Raw genomic sequence first — 27,194 nt, 5'->3', positions numbered from 1 at the left:
AGGCAGGTGTTGCAAACTCCATTAAGAAAAGCCAGAATGTGGATTTTCACCTCATTTTGTCTGCACATAAAGCTTATTCAAAGAAACAGGCTAATCCTTGGCCTTTGCTGAAGGCTGGCCACAAAGCTGAAAGGATGGTGCGTTTTTGACAGCAAAGGCCAGGCACTGGTCTAAGATCTGAGAGGCACCTCACCAAGCCTACCAAACATGTCAGTCAGTAGAACATTATAAATGGAGGAATCACATTGGCTAATGCAGGTTTCCAGCTGTGCAAACAAACTCCTAGAAGCTTGCACTACAAATCCCAAACTAGTTGGGAAAATATAGCAAAGAACTATTATCCCAGCAATTCATCAGGCCCCTTTGCTTTGCAAAGCACCTGAGACAGGAAGGCATACTGAATCTCTGCTCAACACATCGTGCCCTACTACTGCTGGACTTAGTGCTGACATGGGATGGCACAGACCAGCATCTCAATGTCTGGATAAAAGGGCTTTGGGTATCTTGGTTTTCTCCTTCTGATTAAAAGAAGTTATATATCACATAAGATACTGTAACCTTAAATCATAGCCTGTTGGTGACTTTGAGATTACTTTTTGCTAGCTCCCAGAATATGACCAGACATAATTTTTCTACGCAGGACAAACTGGGTTACAGAAACTTGGGACTGTGGAAAATGGTGAAGAGACAGATGTTGTGGAAGAAGAGGACTGTAGATAGAGAAAAGGTGAAGAAAAGTCAGAATTTCTGGGCACTCCAAGGGTAGGTGATCAGCTGGAAAAGACGGTGCAAAGGGGACTCTGGAAAGGGTGTGAGAGAAGGGAGGTGAGAAAAGAAAAATAAAAAAGAAAAAAAAAAAACAAAAACCCGAAGAGGAGCAGCACCAGAACTACCTCGTAATGGGAGCACATAACACCCTAAGACAGGTGCCTCAAACCTCAAACAAGCACCAATACTGTGAGCCTATGAAAAGTCTGCTCTTACCCTGTCGTAAAAGAGACCAGTTCTGGTCTGAGGCTGGAAAATACCACCTCAGGGCAATAAATCTCCCATTGATAGGGTCTGGCAAACACAAGCTTCGAGAAAGGTTGAAGTCAGCTCTGAAGTATATGACTCACTTAGGATTGAGGGAATTAGAACGAAAGGTGACACTTAGTGTAACAGCGACATTAATAAGTAATCGTTGCCTGCAAATAGCTGGGCAGTTATAAAACATTGGCAAGACAAACCTTAATCTACAAGTCTGGCTCAGGTACGTACAGCAAAATGTTCTTTATCAAGTAACCCTGGGGAAAGTCCTCCAAAGGATCCATGCTGATAGATGATCACAGGTATCTGTTACACCTCAGCCCACACCTCCATAAAATTCTGTCATCCAGTAAAGTCAGGACGTTCCTAGGGTCTCCCTCACAATCTTTCTGAAGATGCTTGTCAGTTCTCCCCAACTCTCACATTTAGTCCCATAAGGGAAAATTATTCCTGGCCAACTCCTCCATTTTGTACTGTATTTTAAACAAACCAAGGTGCTGGTAAGTAACACACAGCATCAGCGTAATCTGAGAAATGAGCTTTTTGGTCATTACAAATGCAGCTAAAACAAATAATAAATATGGTGCAGTGACATTTATGATGAAAGCCGCCAGAGCTTCGGAGATTTCCCTGCCTGGTGCCGTAAAGGCCTACCCAGCACCAAAGGCATTTAAAGCTAAATTAAAATCCTCATTAGCTGCTCTTGAGTGTATTTGCATTGATGAGGTCCCTGGTGGATGTGGTTTTATGGGCATGGGGGTAAACCTGTGTGGCATAACTACAGAGAGAGCTTTCAGCTGCACTGATGTAACTTGCATGCGATATGCCAGTGATTGAGATATTCCATCATAAGCCAACCTAGTATGAGTGCTCCATGCCACAAAATAAAAATAAACAAACAAAAAACCCACATGCAATTGTCACTACACTATCTGATTCAGAGAGGAAGATGTAGGTTTAAATACAGGCGAGGATGTTTATCCTTATACCCTGATACACAAAGACCTCAGAGCTACTGTTTATGCTTACGGTGAAAAGACTGACCAGTACATTTTGTACAGCTCTAAAATGATGGGCATACAACCTGCTTGTATGAAGAACAAGTGACCGTAATCACCCCTTCAGAGTCTCTCAGACCACGTGTTTTCTAGCATCAGCTGGATTTTTAATTTAACTTCGTTTAATGCTATCAGGTGACAGGGATAGGTAATCCATAAAAACCTTAAAAAGATAGACTGGTGTATTAAACATATACAACCAGCTATGAGTTATGATTAAAGCAAAAAAGAAGTTCAAGAAGAGCTCCTGAAGCACCTTTCCAAGAAAAAGAACTGTAAGTGTGAGCTGGGATGAAAGGAGAGAAACACTGTGAGAGGTATTGCATACAGTGCAGCAACTATGGGAAAACAAGCCCTTTGGGGACCTCTAGATGTGTGGTTTGATACAAAACCCCAAGATAGCTGTTTAACTGTGGGTGTCTAATTTCATATTAGAAAAGCACCGTATCTCACACATATATCTCCATTACCATGATGAAATAACCCTCTCAACATCCTGGCCAGGTACTAGAGATGAAACTCCCTGCAGGGGGAATATCCACTTGATGTTATGCCATTTTGCTCAGTAAAGAGTCTGAGTCAAACTATGTAACAGGCACTGTAGTGCTCCTGCAAGAGAAAGCTGATGTTTAAATACAATTCAGAATAATTACATTGTTCTTATTCACGATCCTTCTCTGAATCCTTGGGATACCGGACTCTGCTTTCTGTGTCAAACAGTTTTTGTACATTTTTGTAACTAATACCAGTTTCCATCTCAAATGCGACTGCCTTTCCGCACAGGGTAAGGACCTGTATGTATGTGTGTGCATGTTTTACATACACACTGCCTTATACTGCTGTAAATGGGTTTGTGGTTTGCAAAATGGGTTCCATAAATCATTAATTAATGATAATACAAATATGAATAATGTAGGAGACAGAAGGGCAAGAGTCACCACTCCATCTTCAACACCATCTTGGCTGCTTGGATAAGCAATGTGCCCACAACAGTCTTCCCTGCCAAGAGCACCATTACATACAGAAATGCTGAAGAATCAGAAAAAAGCTGCAGTGTGTACCATGGGAAATTAAAGGACTTTATCAATAGTATGCTAATGCAGAGGACTTTAACCCTTTAAATCTTTCTGTCCAGTAGGGTCAAACCCAGGTATTCAGACTCCCCAATTTCTGTTCCCTCAATGGTGGTTCATTTTGGTCCATGGAATTATGAGATACTGCTGCATCCTGCTGTTAGAAACTGAACTGCAACTTGTGAGCTATTCACAAGTTCACCAAGGGAGTTTTCCAGTCTTATCTTTATTAACTGTGAATTTATCTCTCTTCCCAGATACAATGTTGAGAGAGAAGGTGAGCTGGAGGGGGTGATTCCTGCTGTACAAGGATCAAATGCCATAAACGGCCCAGAGTGTGACTGTGTTTCTCTTGTGCCCTTTTAATTGCCCCTGTTAAAGCACACATTAAACACGCAATCCCTGTGACCAAAGGTAAGAGGGAGTTTGGGTGTAAGCAAGCAATCACTCGATAAGACAACAGCATTTCAAAACACCATAAATTAATTCCCTAGGCTAATTTCCCTAAGAGAAATGGAGATAATAAATCTCACTGTTGGTGTTAAGGGTGACTGAAGAATCTGCTTCATGTGCCTGCCAACATGCTACCGGAGCAATGCCACAGAACTGAAGCTTGCTGGCTTCTTCCAGAGAGGAAGAAGACAGTAGACATGTAAAAACATGCTGCAGCCTGTGCTGCTGGGGTGAGCTAATTTTTCAGGGAGAGAGGGCAGAGGGGGGGTGGGGGGGGAAGAAAACAGGAAAAGGAAGGTTTCACCAAATGAAACCAACCAGGGACATTTCACATGGCAGACTGCAAGAGGTGCCGTAAGCAAAGGGGCAGAAAATCATTCTTGAAGGCACAAGACATAAATCTAAATTACTGTGGATTAATGAGTCAAGAGGAATGGATCAGAAGGAGAATTTAAGGACACGTACTGTCCTTGATCAATGTCTGGAACTCCCCTTGAAGTTTACCAGAAGACCCTTTACACATCAGAGTTATAAGAGGTCCATAACGGCCATTCACCCTCACACATGGCCATGTGTCCACACTGACACTCATGGTCACCACCTCTTTTTCTTGAGTATAAAATACCTCCCAAGTCTGCCATCTTCACTCCTATCCTTCCAATATACATTTGCTTGCATAGAAATCCAAGATGGAGCAAGAGTGGATATTACAACTTGGAAATTTGTCCGACCACTTCCTTTAGGTTTACACTAAATCCATTTTTTTTCCCCACAGTGGTTCAATAAAACTCAAAAACTCTAAAGAGTTTGCACAATAAATACAACAGGGCACTACATAAGCTACCAGTGTGAAAAATCTATATCCACCAAGTTAAAGGCTAACTCTAATCTTCCTTATAACAGCTTAAATTACAAACAATTTAGTTAACAAAAGTCAATATGGTAGCAGGTAACTTCTCCTCCTGAGTTACATCAGTTTGTTTCAGAGAAGCAGTAAGCAGATGCAAAGTCTCTCCCTTTATCCCAACACCATCTTGGCTATCTATATCTGCCTTTGCTCAGACCTTTCTGACTGAAGAGTTTACAATTACTAGAGTTGTTCAGAAATTCATTTGAGTATCCTTACAGCACACCTAACTATAGGGGTGGCAGGGGGGCAGAGGCACAAAAGGAAAACACAACTTGAAGACACAACATAAAGCTTTTTTTCAAAGAGGGGTCTCCACAAGCCTGAAAACTGGTCCAGATGAGCAGACAAAATATTCTGCTTACTATAGCTCCAGAAATCATATTAAAGAAAGTTGGGAAGTGACATGCCATCCCCCTGCCCCAGTGCTTGCACAAGAAGAGCTCTGCTGCTTCAAGACCACATCTGCAATGACTTTTGATTTTAAAATTCAGGGTTAGTTTGTTGGGTTTTTTTACTTAGATTATTAACAACATCATTAAGGGCTAAACAACCTTGCATTTCTGGCATGCATTTGGAGGCTCATCTGTGTGTTAAGTGAATAAATAAAGGAACTCGAAAGGAAAAACAATATATATTCCATTTATGTATACATATATAATACATACACACATTTAGGGGTACAAATTTCCCTAACCATATTGCATAAATATATATTTATTAGACATACTATGGTATGTATATATCATAATGCACTGAAGATTTTTAAAATAATTTAGAAAATTGGCTGGTTTCTTTACAATTTAGCTTACATGGTACAACATAATATATTTTAAATACCATGGAAATTGGCCAATTTTCCAATATTTAAATGTCTGTGCTATATCATTACAAACGTTTTACAAAAGAAACATATGGCAAATTTTGTATTCTTTCCAGATGAGTGATATCCAGACCCTCTGATATATGAACAACCTCCAGCGAGTCCTGCATTTTCACTATTTTGAATGCTTTGCTTTTGGTTTAGAGTCCGTCATTGAAACTTTGTCAATTAGAATGAAATGTTGGGTCTCTCAAATTAAAAAGCCTTAGGAGCGACAAGTGAGTGGTTCAGCAAGCGTATTTAGGCAATCCATACATTCAGTTCAATCTAAAATACAGTATTAATTACTTTCATCCTAGGCATGTGACTCTATTCCCCTTTTCAACAACAATTCTCAAACCATTGTGCCAATTCAATGCCTATTTGAACAGAGAAGTACAGGACCCTGAAACACTTGGTTCCTCTAAATTTCATGCAAACAAGCAGCAAGGGAAGAAAAGGGAGACTGTACCATTGCCTCACCTGGAAAGACTACAGAACAACTTACCCTCATCAGAGAATCTATGCAGCAGAACCATTAATTCAAGTGCTCATGAAACTACCTGTTGTATGCTGCCTTTTTTGCCAAGCCAACCTCAGCTGACTGTTGCTTCACAAATGCAGGAAGGTTGGTGATACACAGTACGGTGCAGTACCAGTGATACATGTCACAGAAAAATAGTTATCAGAAGCATGAATACAGACATAGGGTCAGAACAACTGGTCAAATTGTATTTCAAAAAACCTAATGTGCTATAGGTAGAGTCGAGTGTAAATTTACAATCCAGAAGAAGAGACACATTTTCTTGTAGAGAGACTTGCAAAAATATGCACGCATCGCAAAAGCTGTACAACATATTTAAGTGGGTAGCAGGAAACCCCAAACTGAAAGCTTGAAAATTTTACTCAAAGCTTTAAAAGTCACTTTCCAACAGAGAAATTGATTCCTTTTTTGAAAGAAGGGGATGCCTTCTAGAAAATGTTCTTCTGAAATGAAATTAATTTTCCTGTGAGGGCGATTTTGATAGAATTTTTTTCTCAACCAGTCTGGTACTTTCAGTACTCTAATGGCAGGCATTGCAATTGCAGGATATTGCAGTCTGTAATATCCAAGTAACAATACTAACTCAAGAACATAGACATAAATGAATATAGACTTTGGTTCTTCATTAATACTCCCACCTCTCCGCCATTACCCCCTTGGCAACTCCTTCCACTTCTCTGTAAAGAAAGAGAGTGCATATTCACAAAAGAGAGTGGAAAAGATGCTCTTCAGAAGAGCTCGCTCTGTTGAAACACATGCACAAACTGGACAGCTGATAGCTGCACAGACTGGACTTGTTTATGTGTGACCTCTTTTTGAAGAGCTTTTGAGTCCTTTAACTTTCATAAAGAGCTGAATCCAGGATTACCCAACATGGAGAGAAGAAGCGTGACTCTGGCCAAATTATGTTCTGACAAAGGTATGAATCAAGTAGTGGATGTGGTAGAAGGTAGATATGAGAGAGGTCAACAATTTAAATATATCAAAGAACTAGGGTAGGAAAAAGTTGGCCTGGAAAATGAGTTCTATGTCATTTTGGAATTTCCATGAAGACCAAGATGCCAATTAGCACAGGAGGAGCCATACACTTGGCCTCAGTAGTCTTCTCCTTATCACAGGAAGGAAGAATGTATTTGAAGATGTAAGACAATGTCAGACAATAGACAGGCAATTCTATAACTGGAAAGTCACCAAGGTCAGAGGGAGGGCAAAAGTGCAATATAATGTTAATTATATCCACGTGCAGGATGAACAATACATAGTTACCAATCTCACACAGATACTCAAGATTCTCACTGATACAGACAGAACCAGGAATCCAATTACAAAATTCCAGTTCACAGGATTTGCATTTCATGTTTCCCTCCACATCTTTTGTTTATAATTTTTATTACTCATAATGGCAACTAAAATGAAACTGTTTCATAACAGGGGTAGAGTTCCAAAATAGGTTCAGATTTTGGATCTATTTGACCTTCTTCACATTACTAATCTTTTGCCTATAAGACCTTCTAGCACCATGATTACCCAAATACTTTCCAACACGATTCTCAATTTGTGCATGACAGGCCAGTTTAGAAGTTAGCCACATTTCAGGATGGATTTCAGTGCTTTTTTTTTAAAAAAAAAAAAAAAAAAAAAAAGTGCAGGCTATAAGTGTCCCCTGCACACAGATATAGCCATTACAAATGATGAATTGAATGTAATACCCAGGATACTCTGTTTTTACTCATGAGGACTGGGCAAATAAGCCAATAACCTCTGATTCCATTCACATGGGTTTCAAGCAAGCTGAGAAGTAAGCAGTGGCCATGGAAAAGACTGCAACACATCTGCAGGTATATTAAATCCCATGGTGAGAAGGTCTAACAAAACTCATCTGAAAGTTGTATCAGAATGTGGAATTAATTTCAAAGACTGGGGCAAAAATCCCGGCAACCCCTTAAAATAAAGAAAACGATTTGAAATAGCCCATCCTAAAGGATTAAAACTCACAAGAAAAAAAAAACCTCCACAGCATTTGGCATTGCACCGTATCTGGAGAGACATGGAATTCTTTGCTCAGGACCTGGTAAAGGATTTAATCTCTCTTAAGAATAAAATTGCTATGGAACATGAAAGGGAAAGTGGATCTGTTCAAAGAATACATTTTTGTGCTTACCAAACCAATTCATTCCATTTGGACTGCTCACTGAAGCTCTCCTCTGTTACTGGAGAGCCTGACAGAAGAATACAGTACACCTGTTCGAAGAACATAGTTTTAAATCCAAACAGCTATGTCTTTAAACATGCTTTTACCCTGTATCATCTGCAGTGGCAGACAGATGAGACTTGATGTTACAGCTGCTGGCTGTTTTCCATTTGCAGGCCACTGGTCTCCACTTGTTCCAAGTGACACTGTTAAGGTACTGCAACCCTCCAGTCAACTGAGCAAAGCTCTGTTTAGATAAATTTGCTGAGATTCTCTCCACTCGCAGTCTCCCAGTTCTTTTTTTCTAAGAGGTAGAATCCTAAAGGCAGCATTTCTAGGGACAGGGGGAGAAGATGTATTTCCTACCAGTTAACAGAATTCTCTTCACAGCAGAGTCAGCAGCACAGTAAGTCTCTGCCTACAGGTAACACCCTTTTTCTGTAACATTCAATTTTGAGGAAGTTACTGTCAGTATTGATTTATATATCACTAGCACCTTGAACCTTCAGCTGATGTCAAAACTTACTGTACTGGGTGTTACACAAGCCCACAGTGAGGTGCAAAGGACACAAATGGAAAGAGAGGAACAGAAGTGTTCTTGAAGGTTACCGGCTGAGATAGATAACCTGTCCAAGTACTACATCATGCTGGACAGCTTGTTACCCGTGTTCACCCAGGCTTAAATATCTCAGGGGGACTGTAGCTGGGAAGATGGGAAACCTGCGTACTAATGTCGGGTTGACTTTAGGTCAACCTGTATCAGGTTTGGGTTGCAATGGGCAGAAGCTAGCATTGTACAGGTTATGGAAGGGTCTTCATCTATCAAGTCCTCCAGAACTGATTCAAGGGAAACTAAATTTAAAATATGTGATAATGATCTCAAAACACAAGTTATCACTTCCTGGCTCTGTGAACTCAGACTGAATGCACATAAACAGAAAGACATGGAGAATCACAGAATCACTTAGGCTGGAAAAGACCTTCAAGATTATCAAGTCCAACCATCAAGCAATGGCTAAGCAGTAGTGAACAATACAAGATAATGAGGTTTCAACTCAGTTTTGTACATGCAATAGGTTCATATTAGCACATAGTTGATACGCTTCTTATCATCAGCAAAACTAAGAATTAGGAACCCTACTGACTTAAGTAAAATTATACTGATGCAAAGAGACGAGACTATGACACGACATTTGAAGAACCTCAGTTCCTGGGAGTCTTCTAGACCATTTGAAGATTTTTCTTTTCTAGTAATCACAGTGCAAATGATGGATGTTCCACATGTGAAAGGTGAAACTTACTCTGAGCACCTGTAACAGTTGTTCAGAAATAACATGTACTATACTTTAAAGAACAGTATTTTAAGCGGAGCACAGTCAGGAGGAAGAGGTTCAAGAACTTTGGGGGGTGAAGAAAGAAGAAATCTATTTTCAACCTGTTAACTAGGCAACTGAGATAAATAGCAACATTTTTCAAGAGGCTGCCTAAATCAAAACACTGAACACTTATTGTCTTAACACACCACTAATATTACCTTCAGCAGCAAACACTCAACTGACCTAAACAAACCATGAAACATAGATCTTAATTTAGAAAACATTCTTACAACACTACCACCACATTCATTATCAGGAGTTTAAGTTTTCAACATACCTGAATGTCAGTCCTAAAAGACTACAAGCCATGTTTCCAGCTTGTTGGATATCTCACTTTAAGTGGCACCTGTATCTCTGTTTTCATTAATTCTGTAGCCTTCAGTACCTTACCACACTTGTAATCAAATGAATGCACAAGAGCATCCCCACAAATAGAAATCTTACCTGTAAATGCTGTATTACCAGGTTCCTTTGAGACACAAAATAATACTGGAATGGTCAGCCTCATCCTACAATAATGAATAATAATTACCTTTTTGTACAATTTAATGCAAGCCAAAGAGAGAATTTTTACACTCTGCTAAAGCACTGCAGAGAATTCGGAGCAGAAATAGCAGTGGCCGCTGTTTAATAATGCACAACATCATCACAAATACACATTAGTTCCCTGCAAGGAGTGAGAATGCCTTTGCATACAGCTCAAACGGAAATGGGAACCAGAATTTAGGAAAGATAATTTGCTCGGTCTTGTCAAAAAGCATCTTGATCTTTGTGACACAGGCCGCGTTTGCTTTAGTAACCACTGCTAACCAGGACCACAGAAATCACGCTTTCTGGAAGATCTGGGGCTGTCTGGTACAGTGCACCCATGATCACTGTGCTGGGACATCAACCTGGTTCTGCTGCAGAGAACTGGATGTGGGGCTATGCAGTCAGGTGTCCGCTTGTCTCTCACGTTAGCTGGCAGCGCTAGCCTTCTTCAACAAGTGTTAAATTGGAGTGGAAGGTGATATCCCCCCGAATCTGCCCACAATAAACCAATTCCTGTGGCTTTTTCTTGATCAAGTCTCCCAGCAGAGTCCTGCTAATCAGGGACAACCCTAATAAGTTTTGTGCTATCTGCTAACAAGCTACTGTTGATACGGTTGTAGTTTTTTGGTTTTGGTTTGTTGGGGTTTTTTTAAGGGCTCTATTAGATACAGGCTTAGACATACCGCGACTTTCCTAATCTTTCCAAAGGGTCAGTTTTATTTCCTACAGTGCCTAAATATCGCAGGCCAGGCTCACCAACTGCTCAAGAAATTAGGCAAGTTTAAATGTTTTTGTTCTTTTCCCAGGGAGATATTTTCGCACGGGGGTCACTGAACAAGCGTCGCCGTCCCGTCCACCCCTCCGCTCCCCCCACTCCTACCCACTCCACCCCAAACCCTTGGGGATTCTGGGAATCCGACTGTAAATGACACTACCAGCTGAGATGTAATGGGTGTTGGAGCAGCAGCCGTTTCCTGTCTAGCAGGAACCCGAACATACAGGAATGTGGGAAGACTCCAGCGAGCCTCCTTAAGCAGCCAGAGCAGGCTGGGAACTAGAGAAGAGATAAGGGATGCCCTTTCCTCCTCCACCCACTCCAGCAGATAAGCATCATATGCCTCAGACATCTTGTCCACTGATCTGGGCTTTTCAACTGTGTCTCAGTATCTCTGACTCTACCTTCCTTCCTCTGCTCCCAAGCACAGCCCCTGCTTAATGAGCCAGTCCACCCAGCGGACTGATAACCGGAGAACGGTGCCTGCGGAAAGGCTTCGCAGCCAGGAGACACCTGTCTCTTCCAGGGAAGGGACACGGATAAGAGACTTAGGCTCCACCTAAAAAAGAAAGCAAACCTCCGTGTTTGAGGAGACAGGTGTGCTCTAACAGACGGAGTCAGAGGCTGTTTGTTGAGGCAACATCCACAGGCCAGGCTCTAAAAGCAATTGATTTATAGTCTATTTGGAAACCAGCACAATCACATACAAATAAAAAGTTAAGATTGCCATGAAATTGCAACACCTTGCTCAGCATACTGCAACAACATGCCACTAGCTAGTCAGATGGGTAAGACACACCAGCTGGTAAACAGCAAAGCGACTGAGAGGCAAAAACTTGTACTGAGGATGCATTACTGTTCTCAGAGCTATATACAAAGGGAAAGACAACCACCACTGTGATGAGTTTACTATCTGGTCAGACAATACAGAAACAGAGTCAGAGGGTAAACAAGAAGGTACTTAGTTTAAAGTATGTAAGAGGCAGTAGAAAAAACTGATCGCAGATTCCACATCTTCTGTCTCTGGAAGAAAGGCTCTAAATAACTGTTCTGCCTTGCAAACTTGCAGGCTTCAGGCCAAGATAATGACAGTAACGCAGGCTGCATGTCATTCCAGAGCATCCCATGATGCTGAGACAGAAGGCAGCAGCCAGTTAGGCAGTAGGGGGAATTTAGGGCTAGGAGAAACTAAAGATAAAGGAGTAAAATTCTTAGAAAATGGATCTGGGGAACTTTAGATCCTGTGTACAAAAAGAAATAACCTTTTCACCTGGTCACCTTCCCCCAGCCGCCCCAAGTAAAACTAATTCCAAAGTTAGTTCAGATAAAACAATCCTTAATCTATGTGGAGATTCAGAGGACCAGAAAGCCTGAGCTTTTTACACTCTTTCAGGTTTTCTTGTTGCTCATCTAAGTGTTTGTCAGGGAGATTGTGCAAACGAAAGAATTCCAAGTCCCTGGCTTATCATTGGCCCTGCTGCCGGAGCCAGAAGATAACAGCAGGCAGGACTGGTCCCAGTGAAAAGATTCTCAGTTCTGGCACTGAAGTTTTCCTTTTGGGTGAAAAATTCCTTGAAACTAAGGAATCCTGCCTTGGTTTGAAAGGAAGAGAAAACCAAACCAAAACCAAAACATATTCAGCAATATTACAAGGATTTCCTTTGAAAAGGAGGACAATATTATTTTAATACCATCTTTCCACTTTCTCCCCTGCTATAAGCCTTCCTAGAAGAGAAGGAATGACATTTCATCCCAAGTCCTCCACTACGTTGTTCCTCAAAGTTTCATTATTACTGAAAAATTCCAGCAATCTTTCAGACCCTGCCGCCTTCTTACTAAGCCTTGCCTTGCTCTTACCATCCCGTGTCTTGAACTGAATATTCAGGGTGTTCTGAAATGACTGCCCAACCTTATGAATTTCTCCTATGTTTCATGTGACAAAATTGGAAGAGCTGAAGAAGTAGGTCTTGGGAGCTTTCTAATTCAGTTTTGTACAGCCAGCTTCAAAGAAAAGCAGTAAAAAGACAATCCTTATCTGAGCAAGTTTTTCCCCATTTATTGTAGAAGCTCATGCTGACCACTCCTCTGATGACAAACCAAACTATTCAGCTCTGCATCACACACAAGTGTGTCAATGAAGATACAGTGCACAGCCCATGCATTTGAATTGGTACCCCCAGAGTTGTCCTTCTCTAGATAGAGCCTGGACCCTTCCAGGACCAGTCTGCTCCTAACATGAATTCAATAATGTATTTGTATTTCCAAAAACGGGTGGGTCACTTGCTACTGCCTGCCCTTTTACAGTGGTATCCTGAGAATTAGGACTGTCAGTAATGTGGAGGACAGTGGTATTTTGCTGTCTCTGCCTGCCTCTAGCCTTCCCCATATATATCCTTATACCCCCTCCTTTGTCAGCCTCTCTTGTTTGGCTGTGATTGACATACTCTTGAATTATGGAAAGGTAGAATGAGCCTTGGTGAAGCACAGAGGTATTTTTATCACAGTTTGTGCCCCCCCAGCCCCATCATATATATCAGAGTAAGAATGCTTTTACACGGGGGAAAAGGGGGGGGGGGGAGGAATCTATAGAGTCCTCGAAGGAACAGGTTTTATACTCCTCCTAGCAACCTGCCCTCAGTCTAGCTCCCTTCTCAATGGGCTGCTGGCTCCTAGCTGTCTGCTGATAGGAAGGATTAGCTACAGAAATGGCATAGGGAAACAGTCAAAACTAGAGGGGAGCACAGACCTCCAGCCCACCCAAGCAATTTGTTCACATTCAGCCATAGTTACATAAAAGTAGAAACCGCAGGTGCTGCAATATTGCCTTTCACTCTAGCTGTGCTGTCCCTCATAAAAAGGCAAGAGTCAAGTGTGCTGAAAAATTCTGAGAGCTGTTAAAATAAAACAGGAAAATTTAAAGTTAGTAACGTATTCATGCTCTCTTCCTTTCCCGTCATTTTTTGTTTTAGGGACTATGTTTTCAAGTTGGTCTTTACAAACATAGACAGATATTTTAATCTGTTTTCACATTAAATGCTGAGAGGCAGAGTTTTCAAACCTGGATGCCAGACATTACAAAGCCAGACTTTGAAATCTGAGTTAGTCATTACTCCCGAAGTGTTGAACATTCCCCCTTCCCTGCCTTCCACAGGAATCTTGGGAATCTTAGAAGGCAGGTTACTTTGAGATGCACAAAAATAATTTAGGAGGTTACATTTTAGACACCAACACTGTTGCATAACCTGTGCATAACCAACACTGTTGCAACTGGGAGGCTGGTTAAAAACAAGCAACAAACAAGATGACACCAAATATCACAAGACTTGAAATGGAATCTTAAGATTTATCAATACTTCTACTAAACAATCAATCTCTCCGTATGTTATCTAGTGGTTTTCCTTCACCCTTCAGTCACCTCTTCTACCTCTCATCAGAAGCAGCCATGTTGTAGACTTTCTTCCTAAAAGGGAGAGAGATGAGCTACAAATTCTCCACTAACCTCCCTACCAACAGAAAACCTTAATTCACACTATTTCCATTTTTATGTCTTTAAAATACATGCCATCTTGAGCTGATCAACTTCTCAGCTAAGGAATCTGGTGATTCCATTAACCAAAAGCTAGAAGTAAAACTGAATTCAGAGAAAACAAGAGCTACTGTCATCAGGTGCATGAAAGGACATCCAGTAACCAGAAGGAAAAATAGCTTCTTCAACACCAAACACACTGCTCAACCTGCCAGCCTCCATCTATTCCTTCTGCCCACAGGTAAGAAGATGGCCTGGGGTCCTTCCCAGAAGGACCTTCCAATGCTCTCTGTGAGCAAACTGGGTGGATCCTGAACCCTGTAAATATCCTGAATTATGAGTCAAGGCTGCCTACATGGAAAAATACAAATGCCAGATCTGAGGAGTGTCCTGGACTCAAGTACAATGCAAATATCGCTAGTAGAACTTCATCCAGACCTCTTGCTTAATTTGATGATTATTTACACCTCGTCCACAGATACCTGTAGCTACACTGGCTTAAAATACCATGAAGAGAGAATCAGAGGAAAGCCACATCTCTTCATTTTTTGCTGCAGCCAAAAGTCAGTTCAACATCTTCTCTCTACTTCAGCCAAATGTTTCCCTGCCTTTTATCCCCCACCCACTCAGCCACATGAAGAAAGGTAGCTCCAAGACAAAGGCTCCTAAATTAAGTGGGAGAGGCAGTTAGTTGCAGAGTTCATGTAACAGGATGCACAGCAAATTATAATGTTACCTGAGAACATAGTCCTGAGGAAGAGAAGCTGAACCAGGTTGCTCTGCATCCCCACAGACAGGAACATAGTGCAAGTGGGAGCACAGACTCCCAAAGGCCACACTCTCCTCAGGGCAAAGAGGTATCAGCTACATATAACATACATTTTACTATTTGTATAACACATCCTCTGGTTTGGAAGTGCTTTCAGTCTGGACTAGCTTACCTGGCTGAGAAAGAATTATTTAGAAGCTCAACAATGTCTTTACTCATCATGGAATGTATCTACTTTGGTTTGAGAATGAAGAAAAGATCATTCAGGTGCTGATAGTCCTCTGATGCCTTCCCACAGCTGCTCCACACTGACAAGGAAAAGAATGCTAATACAATCTGTCAAACAGAATTATGGGATATTCTTCCTGACACACAAGGAAAACCACATAAACAGCACCATAAAGATAGTATTTCTATCTGAATGTTCAGATGTAAGGATAGACTAATACTGGTATTCAGATCTGGGTGCCAAACATCACAATCAGATGAGCAGAGACAAATCCTTAATGATTTTTCCAAGTCACACATTAAGTCACTAGCAAAGTCAGAGACAGAACTTCAGGGTTTTTGACTGACAAAGCAATTCCTTCCTTCCCCAAATGCTGACTTTTCTGTACTTTGGACATTTTTGTAAAAAATCAGTTCGGAATTGTTTCAGCTATTTGTCATGGTGGCCACCTTTCTAATAAGACCCTCCACCATGCTTTGAAAGAGAACTCTTACATCAAATGCATGCAACACCATGGGAAGGAGCTGATATCCCTGGTAAACATGCTATACCCCATCAATCACTCAAACCTTTATGATGCTTGCTCTATTACATACTTACTGCCTTTCAAAGCTTTCCATGATCAGTCTACACTGCCAAATCAGCTCTCCCTCTGCACTGCAAATAACACAAGACTTTTTCATGTGACTGAATTATTTTGGGGACAGAGTTTCCAAAAAGGCACTTATGTGTCTAATACCTGTTGAAGAACTATGAAGGTTAGGAGCTTATACCTTTGAAATTCTCTCTTGGCTCCAGCAGAACAGTTCTTGTATATACACAGTGCAGTTTTGTATTTATTTCCCAGCAGTATAAAAAGTCATCTTCTCACCCGTTTTAAGTACATGAGCACAAGTAGGCCAAGGCCTGCCTTCCTGTTTTAAGAAGTGAAAGCGCTAGGGCAGACTGCCAGAGGACTTAATATAGTCTCAGATCTAAATTTAACAACAATAACATGGCTCCAGTCTGACCCTACAAAGAAAAGTTTGGAGAAAAAAAAAAAAAAGGCAATTCTTCACAAATTAAGAAAACAATAAAGGTCCCTTTCAAGTGTCAAGGAATATTCTTAGCCAGCCTGCAACACCTAAATCAAGAGAGAGGTTGTTAAAATGGCATAATACCAGGAAATTCGCCTACAGGGTCTACTTCCTCCTTGGAGACTATGGCCTAGAGTGCCGGAGTCAGTGTGCTTGTGATGGGGGAGGTGGGAGGGAGCAACAGGGATCTGACTAAAGTGACTCTATAAAAAAAACCAAAGCTGGCTATCAACACCACAGTCTCTAGATCTAAGATGATACAACCAGTCTTCCTGGCCTGAGATTCCGAGTCACATCAATAGCCTCTTTAATCCTTTCCCACCCAACATTTCCTGACACCAACCGCAAAAGTCAACAAGTTCAAACCCAGCACAGAAAATTAGCACTTGCACACAATACAGCCAAGTGATAATGTGGCTGTATTTATAGCACAGAGGCAGCCCCCTCGGAGGAGTTATTAAAGATCCTGGTGGGAAGAAAACACAACTAGAAGAAAGTTATTCAAGTAAGTTAAAGATACACCTGAACCCTCCCTTCCTCTCCCACCCCTCTCTGAGGTCATAACATCACAATATAGTCTCCTAAGCAAGGACGTTCCTCCGGGACACTCTGATAGGGAAAGTGTGAACAACAAAAGCCCATTGTTAACAGGGAACGTTGGTGCCACTTAGACCCTCGTTAAGTTCCCTAGGGGCTGTGGTTTGCGTTATGCAGGCTTAAAAATAAAAGGCACTAGGACAAGGGACAAACAAATAATGAAGTCATTTCCATTTACCTAGACCAGCAAGGGGGTTGCCAAGCAGGGTAACTGGTTACTGCTGGGTGTTAGCAGCACCTCCACCCTGGGACTCCCACCTCCTCCACTCCACGCTTCTCGCAGCAAAAATTTTCACACTTAATTACTTGAGGACTTCAACTCCGACCCAGAATTAGATGCAGACTGATACCCTTAGACCAATACCACATCTTACAGATCTTTTGTATCTTGAGATTCTTCCTTGTCCAATGCCAACGGCACAGAGTCTACTGATCCTCCACAGAATAGGAATATGCCTTTTAAAAGGGCTGTGAGGTTTTCACTGACCATCAATCCTCAGTTCAAGGAAGATTTTTAAAAGAATACCTCAGCTGCATCGTGCAGTTAATTTGCCTACCCTCAAATTACTACTCCTGGGCTGTAAGGATGAGCAGTTACATCACCTAATAATATTCCAGCTACTGAATCTGAAATTTGCTTGCATGACAAATACTGTAACTCTTTGCACTGCTGAGCTGCTCCACTAATTCTTTCCCAGTCACCTGTAGGAGAATTTTCTATCACACCCAAAGAGGAGCTGTGAAAGGGCTCAAATGGAGTCACCTTGACTCCAGATTAAAGTAGCTGTGTTACTGGCTGGAGAGGTGCATTAATCAAACACCAGCATCTCCTCTTGAATCAAACCCTTTGACAGCACTGCTACATTTGAGCAGAGAGTTCTTTTGTGTGAGTAGACCTCATGCTGTGGGCAATATACAAGGTATGAGCTAATCTTGCCATGAAGACAAGCCTTCAGGGCTATATCAAGGCCCAGTACAGTCCTCATTACCTTCCTCAGTGATACACAACAGCTGTTAAATGAATTTAGATGGCCTGTTGGAGAGTCCCCCTAAAAAGGTAACATTTGGGTAGTACTGAATCCATACTCACCTTTACATCACATACATCTCTTGCAGGCTGAAAAGAAGCATTTCTGCATTTACAGTGATTAATAAATGCTTGAGCAGAGGGAAATAAAGATGGTACAAAGTCATCTTTGCCACCTGCTCTAGTTGCACCGAGTGCTGCTTCAGTTCACATCAGGAGCAATCTCATCAAGTGCACCACCATGAGTTTCCTCCTAGTCCTGGCTCTGTTAAGCTGTGAAAGCTGTAACATCTTTGGAAGCTACGCGCATGGTGAAAGGAGGTGCTAGAGGCATTCAGTAGCATGCTGCTTGTTTCCTGCAACTTAAATCTTTGGTATAGACTGCCAGCTGAAATCCTCCCTCAAATATACAGTGAGGACTGGGGAACCTCAACCATATTAACTTAAATTGATTTGCCCCCAAGTTTTGAACATGAGAAGTCTGAAAGGATGATGTTTCCCTGCAGCCATGGTTCTTCCCACTCCAGGCTTACCTTCTCGCCAACTGGAAAGAGTGAGAGAACACTCTGGACAGTTGAATTACACCACTTTCTACCTCAAGTCAGTGTTGGTTCTTCTTCTCTCCTGCAGTTTGCACACCCTAACAACTGGAGACAGGAATTCTTTTTGTATTGTAGGATCTTACTGGCCACTACTCTGAGACAAAGTGTAAACTTGTCCCACCCAGTAGGGCACCTAAACAGGTAGCGGAGGAACATATCTTCCTTAACTAACAACTCACTCATATATATGTGCAGACAGCACTTTGTAGCCTAATTTCATTCCCATGACAAGTCCTACTCATTGTAGTTTCATTTTGATGACGATTTACATGTTTAGCTTGCTTACTTTATAAACCAGCAAAAAATCAAAACCCCGTACTTTGATTCCAAAGTTGCCCCTCAGTATCAGTGCAAACAGCTCTCAGAATTTTGTTTCAAACTTCTCTTCCTCACAATATTGATGCCTGGAATCATGTGATTACACAAGACTGTCAAATTTCATCAGGCAAAAAATAAAAGAGTTTCTAATCATCGTGGTTTCAGGGGACAGATTGAAGACATAAGACCCAGAAGGAGGAAAAAACAGAAGGCAAATGTAAAAACAACAAATGTGGGTTTAGATTTTTATATTTTTTTTATCTCATAATTTTTAAGCCAGTCTCCATTTCGGAAGGCCTGATTCATGTTTTCAAAGGCTTGTGGTTTTCAATACTGCAAAGCTGAAATGCCAAAATGGCCCTCTGAATGCTTGCGGGTCTAAGCTAGCTGCTGGCTAAGGCTACAGCTAGAAAGTTTCTGCATGTCTGTTCTGCTAGTAGTCAGTGCACAGTTTGGTGCCTAGACTGCATGTCCACGCTGGAAGTGGTCACTTTGCAGTATAGTATGCGTGCTGTTTTCCTACTCTTCTACCTTTAAAATAAAACAAACGTTCACCACAACTGAATACTTATGAAGCTTATTTAACATTTGATTTCATTCCAATCACAAACCACTAGAAAATCCCACGTGCCATGTCTGTTTCCATTTGACTTACGATGGCATATTTTAACATATGGTTATTTCTAGCCATAATTGATTATTAGTAATCATGAGAAAGTTGCCCATTTTTAAATCCTGAAATAAAATCATAGAAAGTAGTTGTTCTACCCAAAGCTAGTCCTCTTTTTCCCAGCAGCATGTATCTTCCATATGAAGGCAACAATGCTTGTACCTACAGTTCCCTGTAATAAAGGATTGCCATAATGACATACAGCAGTCTGAAACTCTAGTCTCAGCTCTGTCTCATCTCTAAAATGTTTTGTGATCCAGAGTGATTCTTTTTTGTGTTCTCCTTTAGTTTCCCCATTTATAAAACAGTATTTATTTTCATCTTGGGTGGGCTGAGAAACACAGTTTTAGGGCGCTTCAGTATGCAAATAAAATATTTATATGTGCTAAGTATTATTTCGTTTACTATTACAGTAGTACTAGCAGCTGTGTCAGGATTAAGTCTGCATAGCAATTTTCAATTATAGTGGAGATTTCATAATGTGAGAACACCACGCTGTGTAATCACTACCTTTATACAGCCTATTACTGAAGGTTTGAAAGGCTGAAGGTTTGTTTCATATTTACGCTAAGGCTCCTTTGTACCATTCTGGCAGCAAAAAAAGAGATTTCAAGTGTATGTAACATGTCATGTCTCTCTGGTACTACTTGTAACAGGGTTTTAGTAGAAAGGCAAATTGGACTCTGAACTTTTGATGAGTTCACAGTAAGTCTGTTGAGGAGGTGCAAAAATAGAAGACTTTAAAACTGACTGCTGGGAACTGAGCTTGTCCTTTAAGGCTACCTTTAGGTAACAAATGGTTCGCCTCTACCCATCAGAGTCCCTAAACAGATCCAAAATCTGAGACAAAAGCTGTTCTTTTAATAAAATAATTGTAGTCAAGTTCTTATACATGATAAACATTTTCTGCCTAGGCCTAGTAAAGCTGACACGGTCAGGCTTTCAAAACTCCCTGCTTGGTACCTATCTATGTTTCCCAAGCTCTTAGGCAAATGCAGCTGAAATTTTGAGTGCAGAAGCTTGAAAATCACTGCTGAGTTCCTCTGAACCCTGAGTAAAGGGAAAGGCCACTCTCTAGAGACAACTGTCAAAGACTTGAGAGAAGACTTCATGAAAACCTCTGTGTAGGTCCACTGCAGATGATAGCTGCATACCTGAAGAAGATGCATTGTTTTATCTTTATTTATCACTTAATTTCATTTGGAAGGAAGCCTCTGAATTTTGAGGCCTGCAGTGGAGCCTTCTGCAGTGTTGCAGTCAGTAACATGGCAGCTATGAAGAAGACTCTAGGGTGGTTAGGATTCACATACAGTTCCAGATATGAGGATCAAATGCACCACACAATGAAATACATTTGTTAAGGAAATTGGCACTGCTAAAAAAGAAACACTCTGCAGAGAGCCAAGTAACATCTAAGGCTCCTTAACCCAATTAGCTAAACACTATTCTGACGCGAAAAAAAGAAAACAAAAACCACCTCCTGAAATTGAGATGAGTGAGTTTGGGGTAGAAAGTGAGTATCTTCATAAACTGTTGGTATCTTTGCCTGCCAGAGCTATTAGCCAAGAGTCTGCTGAGTCTAGACAAAGGTTTGATTTTGAATTGAAAGGGGAATCATTTGCAGAGAGTAAAGCAATTTTGGTTTTGAAAAACAACCATGAATTTTTAACTATTAACCCAAAAGAGAGACAAGGAGCCTCTGCAGGCACATAAAGCTTTTAAATATTACCCGCTGCCACAGGAGGTCATTGAGATTGGAGTGATTTTAAGATCAGAGAGCTTCATTAGGACAAAACATTTAATGTACCCGAGGGCTGGAAGGAAGACATGAGATTAGTGGAGTTAGCGATGTGATGGGAGTATTTTGTATTCACATAATTTGCTGAAATCATTGGTTCTCCTCCATATGATACTAACAACAAGCAGTAGCTGACAATCATGAATTGCAAGAGGTGATAAGCGTGAAGTGCCAGATTGTCCCTGTTCATTGCATGACTGCACAGAAGACAGTGATCAGAAAGCTTGTTTCTTTATTTGAGTCTCTGAGTGGATTCTAGATATGAAATTATTTCCCATGCAAGAACTTCTTCCTCGTTAGGTTGATTTCAAACCGAAGTAAGGCCTGGGCTAGGTCTCCTCAACCATTTTTATTTTTAGGAGACCTATGTTGGAAAAAAGTTAGAAATGAGTAGGCTAGAAACACAAGACAATGAGGGAAAAGAAAGGGAAACGTGCTGAGTGCAGCACCAGGAAGAGGCCCAAAGCCCTGGACAGGAGGAAGAAAAGGGATCCTTTAGTGCAAGGATGCATGGTATGCAGCCCCAGAAAATTAACTCTTTTTTTTCCCAGCCCTGTGTGCAGCCTTGGGAGAGAGGAAAAGGTGCCACAGCCTCCTGTTCATCCATCATGAAGAAATCAGTGGTAGACTGCAACACTCAGCCAGATGGAGACTGGCAGTTCAGGCTGATGTTATGATGAACAACAGAACATAAATGACTTGGAGGCTTTAGCAACTTTTTCTCTTCCCTGAGGTCATAAACAAAGATGAAGACACCCTTATCCCAGCTCATCCTGGACACAATGGAAGTGATAACCAGGGAGGCTTTCCCTGCTCTCAGAACACCTTCAAGGGGACAGGGAGGTAGGAGGCCCATAACCTTGTATCTTTATTAACACAGACAGCACTCAGGCTGCAGCTACATGGACAGATTGGTGGGAAATCACACGTTCTCCCTGCAAAGCAGAGAACTCCGGTAGGAACTGGGACTCAAGTAATTTCTTCAGATTATTCTATGAACAGTAGCGAAAACCGCTTTCTACCACACAGAGCTTTGCAAACAAAACAAATGAAAGGCAACAACCTACCCAAGGAGATGCATACAAGACCCAGAGAAGGGCCAACCCTCGTCTCTGCGTCAGCACAGTGAGGGAGGAAAGCGGATTGCTCTTAGATCCACCACACGTGATCAGTAGCATCGAAACAACAGATGGGGTTAGGCAATGCAGGCTGCTCTTCTAGATTTCGTGTCTGAGGAAGCTACACGGGGAAGGGCTCTGTACCGAGCTCACATCCTGTATGCTAGGGCCATATAAGCTTATAAAATTAGCACATGCCCCTTTGAATGAGCGGCTGTTTTCTTTCAGGCCCCACGGAAGAATGTTACAGGAGGCTGGAGACGAGCAGGGCACAAAACAACGGGAAACCAATGGAATAATGAAGAAACAGTCTCTTCATCTTCTGTGGCTCTGTGTCATGCAGGGGAGCCTGAAGGCGTCTGGTTTGACCTCAGTTTCCTAAAGCAAGGACATGGTTTGACTGGCTCCTTTGGTGGTTTAATAACATCCAATTGCTCTACACCACGTCGGTCAACATTTCTCAAAATATTAACCACTTGGCAGATGGGGAAACTGAGGCACTCGAAGGGGAAGGGACTTGCCTTATGTCACTCAAGAGCCTACTGACTGTACCCACCCAGTCTGTCCACTGTACAACAGTGCCTTCTAGTGGATAGATAACATTTAGGCACGGAAAAAGGCGGTGGGCATGAGACTCGGTAAAAGAACAAAAAAATACCTATTTAGGTCTAAACTGCTGGAGGCATGTGCCTCGATTAGTGTCCTCTAGGAATCGTTCTTCACTTGGCAATTTTGCTTTACATATTCTAGCCAGATTATTGGAGACAACAAGGAGTCACTCTGGCCTTTGAGGATCCCTGGTAATCAAGCATCAGGAAGTCTTCATTTTAGTAGCCACTAGCAGATCAAGCCACATGGTACTCCAAAGGTCACAACAGTGCAATGGGACAAATATATTTTTCGGAAGGCACAAGGCATTCAGTCTCTGCTTTTGTGTTCTCATGACAATGATTGTAATGACGCAGCTGGAGTGGGAAATGGCCCAGCATAAATCCATCCTGGCAACAATACTTTGTAACAAAAACTGTAAAAGGAGGCAGGCATGTTTAGGATAAGTTGGAGATAGTAATCTGGTTTTTATTCAGACGCCCCACTCAGACACTACACTGAGGAGATCCTGACTGTGTCACCTTGGCCCCATACTGCACATATCCTTTGCAGAAGAACAATGTAGACAGGAGGCTCTTGTACCATATGAAAATCTGGGAGGTAATTCTCAAAACAGGAAATTACATTATGCAGTGTGTCTGCCACAATTGCTAATGGGGCTGCATTACACAGCCAAGTAGTTAAAATTACAGCTCCTCTGCTGGTGTAAGCTTAGGCAGCATCGGCAAAGTCATCTGAGTTACGGTGATTTGCACCCATGGAAAAGAAGTGCAAAAGACACACCACCATGAACAAGGCAAGGAACAGCTCTGAAAACTCCATCTTCAGATGGCTTAACCAGTGAAGAGGACATATTTCATCCAAAGGGAGTTCTCCTGGACTGTGTATAAGCAGCTTAGGTTCACATCTAAGAAAACAGAGGAAGTCAGTAAAGGCAAAGCAGCTGGTCAGTGGCAAGTTGGTCGGGAATTCATTGATGACAAGATCTTCTACTGGAAAAGTCAGTTACCCAAACCAGAAACTTTCACCCCAAGAATGCAGCAGCATTGAAAACACTGTTGTGAAACAGCATTCTCGGGTTCATGAGTGAACTCCCACTCATTAAAAAAAACCAAAACCCAGAATAGCTAATAAGCTGCTATCTGGGAGAGGTCCTTGAGCTTCAGAAGACTCAGGTTTACAGCTTGTCTTCCCTCCCCCAGCAGAGTACTGGTCTGTTGTTTATTTTGGGGGACAGTTGGACCAGTTTGCTCCCGAGGAGGCTTTTGCTCATCTGCAAATCTCACACAGTAGTTACCAGCAAAGGCACTCAGAGCTTTGATCTCTCACCTTCCAGGTGGCCACCTTGGCCACCAGACTTTGGGCTGTTCCAGTCTACCTGTATCTCACACCTCAGAAATTCTTTCCTAACCCTATGGCAAAGTTCCTGTTGGTATCTGAAAACAGCTTAAGTCACTCTCCTTTTACAGTAAGACTATCCATACAAATGAAGAGATACCAGTATAATTATACCAAGGAAAATGGAAACACTTCTTGTGCAGAGAAGCAATTGTTGGTGGACTGAATGAAGACAGGTGACAGATGAAAGAAGAAAGTCTTTTCTTCTAACATGCTTTGCCAGTACATGTGATGCTGTTTCACATTAGAGACTACTTACCACTATGTAAAATCCAGTTATATAGGAGCATATGGTGAGAGCTTTCATCAGCCCTCACTGATGTTTAAGACAAAAAAAAATTACAATCATAAACCTTAATTCTTATTACAGAATTTTTCACATATAGCTCCCAAACGACTTTACAAACAAGTTAGAACATCCTAAGGAGAAGAAAACTGAGGCACAGGAAGGCATACCATCAGGACAGAAATTACATGAACGCACAATACGTGTCAGCCCCTGCCCCACACCAGAGACGTGCACAGATGGAACCGCTCCTGCTGGCCTAAATCACCAGAGGGCACCGGGGACTCTTGCAGCAGCCCTGCTCCCAGCAGGAGACAGGGGCAAAAGCATTGCAGCCCAGGCAAATCCGGCCTATCCATCCCAGAGGAGATCTAACCTATACGGAGCTTGAAGTGGAAAAGCTAGGCCTCACACCTGTTTAATCAAAGTTCCCGGGCCAATGATCATCACTTACACATGAAACGTGCAACAGAAATTAAAATACTGATTTGCAGATACACCACCAGTAGCATTAATGGCATTTGCTGCCATACCAGGGATCTCACTTTTTCACACCTTTGCTGGCAAAAGGTTCTAAGTAGACCTGGCTTCAGGCCAAGACCATGTTTAAAATCAGCTCCTAAAATCTGATTTATCATTAAAATAATTTCTGATATCGAAATTTTAAGTACTATGTTTTCTACCAAAAATAAAAACACCCATACAAAGCCTCATGCAAATGTAAAGATGTAAATACCAGAGCATTTTATTTTGTATCCCATACAAGACCAAATAGACGAAAATCCCCACGCAGAGACATCAGTAGCCACAACAGAAAGACTTTATCAATTTAACTATCACATAATCCCCAGAACAAGGTGCATTTCTAGATACTTAGACGATCTTTGTGTTGGAGACCCAACACATGGGCTGATTTTCAGAAGCAACCAAGAACTGACAACAAACCACATAGCTCCCATGGAAGACACTGAGATCTTCCGGGTTTATAATACTTCCAAAGATCAGTTAGTTCCCTTGGGTATGTAGATTTTGTCAATCAAGTATCTCAGTCCTCAGCAGTACCACAAATAAAACATTCGCTGTACTGTGAGGAACATGTTCCAATGCAGTGGCTAGTCCGGTGCAACTCTCAACCTCCTCTGTTCAACAGTGCTTTTGTAGAATTTGAAAAGTATGAGATAGTGTGGCCGACTGTGCAACCACACATAGCAAAGGTGCTTTCTAGCATGGCCAGGTGATTTTTTATGCTCTTAATGCCCAAGCAGGAAACAAGAGGAGCACATTCCAAAAACATTCAGCTGCCATGCCATTCACTGCCACGACATAACAAACACTGCCACTGAACATTAGGAGACCATCTCACACAGTTTATGAGCTCTCAGTGTCTCAGCCTGACAGAACATGACTCATGAATCACACAGACCTCTGCTAGGGGTTCCTCTGCAAGTACAAATTCATTATAGTTTTCATTCCATCTTATCTGTCTACCAGTGGATGTAGTGTAACGGGTATTGTACTTCAGCACAGATACAGAAAGATACTTCTTTAAGTTAATTTTTAATAAGCCTTTTTTGATATTGCTATCACTGTAGTCACACTGAAGAAATGCCTTCTATTGAACTGTTAAGTAAAATTAAGAAAAGCTGCGTATTTCCTGACATGAAGGGAAAAAAAGATTCTATTCCTGCCTAACTCCTCTAAACGCCACTGAGTTTGCACTTTTTTTAGACAACAGGTTGGACTCAAAATTGAGAAGGTTTCTCTGTTTGTAACTTTGGGGCTTGTCTATTGCCCTTGGACTAATTCTTCTGGATTTGCATTTCATGCAGAGTATTGTCACCTCCTGCTCCTTGGCTGGGTCCATTGTGATACAGAAGAGGTGCTAATCCTCTAGTAATTAGCACCTCATTGGGAGGTCAAGAAAAGGTCATGAAAGTGGGCTTGTTTATTTTTCAGAAGAATTCTGGTTTGCTCCTTGTTTTCATTAAGGCTGTGAGATGTTGAGGTGTTCCAGCTCTAAGCATGCTGATGCTTTGCAGAACAAGAAGAATAACTGCCCTTGCTCTAGGCATGGGCACCATTCAGAGCAGCTAATCCCCAGAGCAGAAGGGACCTCAGAAGAGTAAAACAGCGATGACTCATTCTGACACTCCTAACCCTCATCAAACATCTCGTGGCAGGATCCCTGGTATACTTGGCTTTCAGTTCTGTCTGGGGCTGGTCTTTCTCCAACTTCCTGCATGCGAATAAATGTTTGCACAAACTTTGTATTATGTAGTAGACAGAGAAATACATTCACCTGGTCAACAGTATCATAGGAGTCGTAACTCCTGTTTGAGAGAGCAATGATTTACACAGTGAGCCAGATTTAG

This window comes from Accipiter gentilis, chromosome 7 (assembly GCF_929443795.1).
Source record: "Accipiter gentilis chromosome 7, bAccGen1.1, whole genome shotgun sequence".
In the NCBI taxonomy this organism is placed as follows: domain Eukaryota; kingdom Metazoa; phylum Chordata; class Aves; order Accipitriformes; family Accipitridae; genus Astur; species Astur gentilis.
This window is presented reverse-complemented; position numbering follows the sequence as displayed.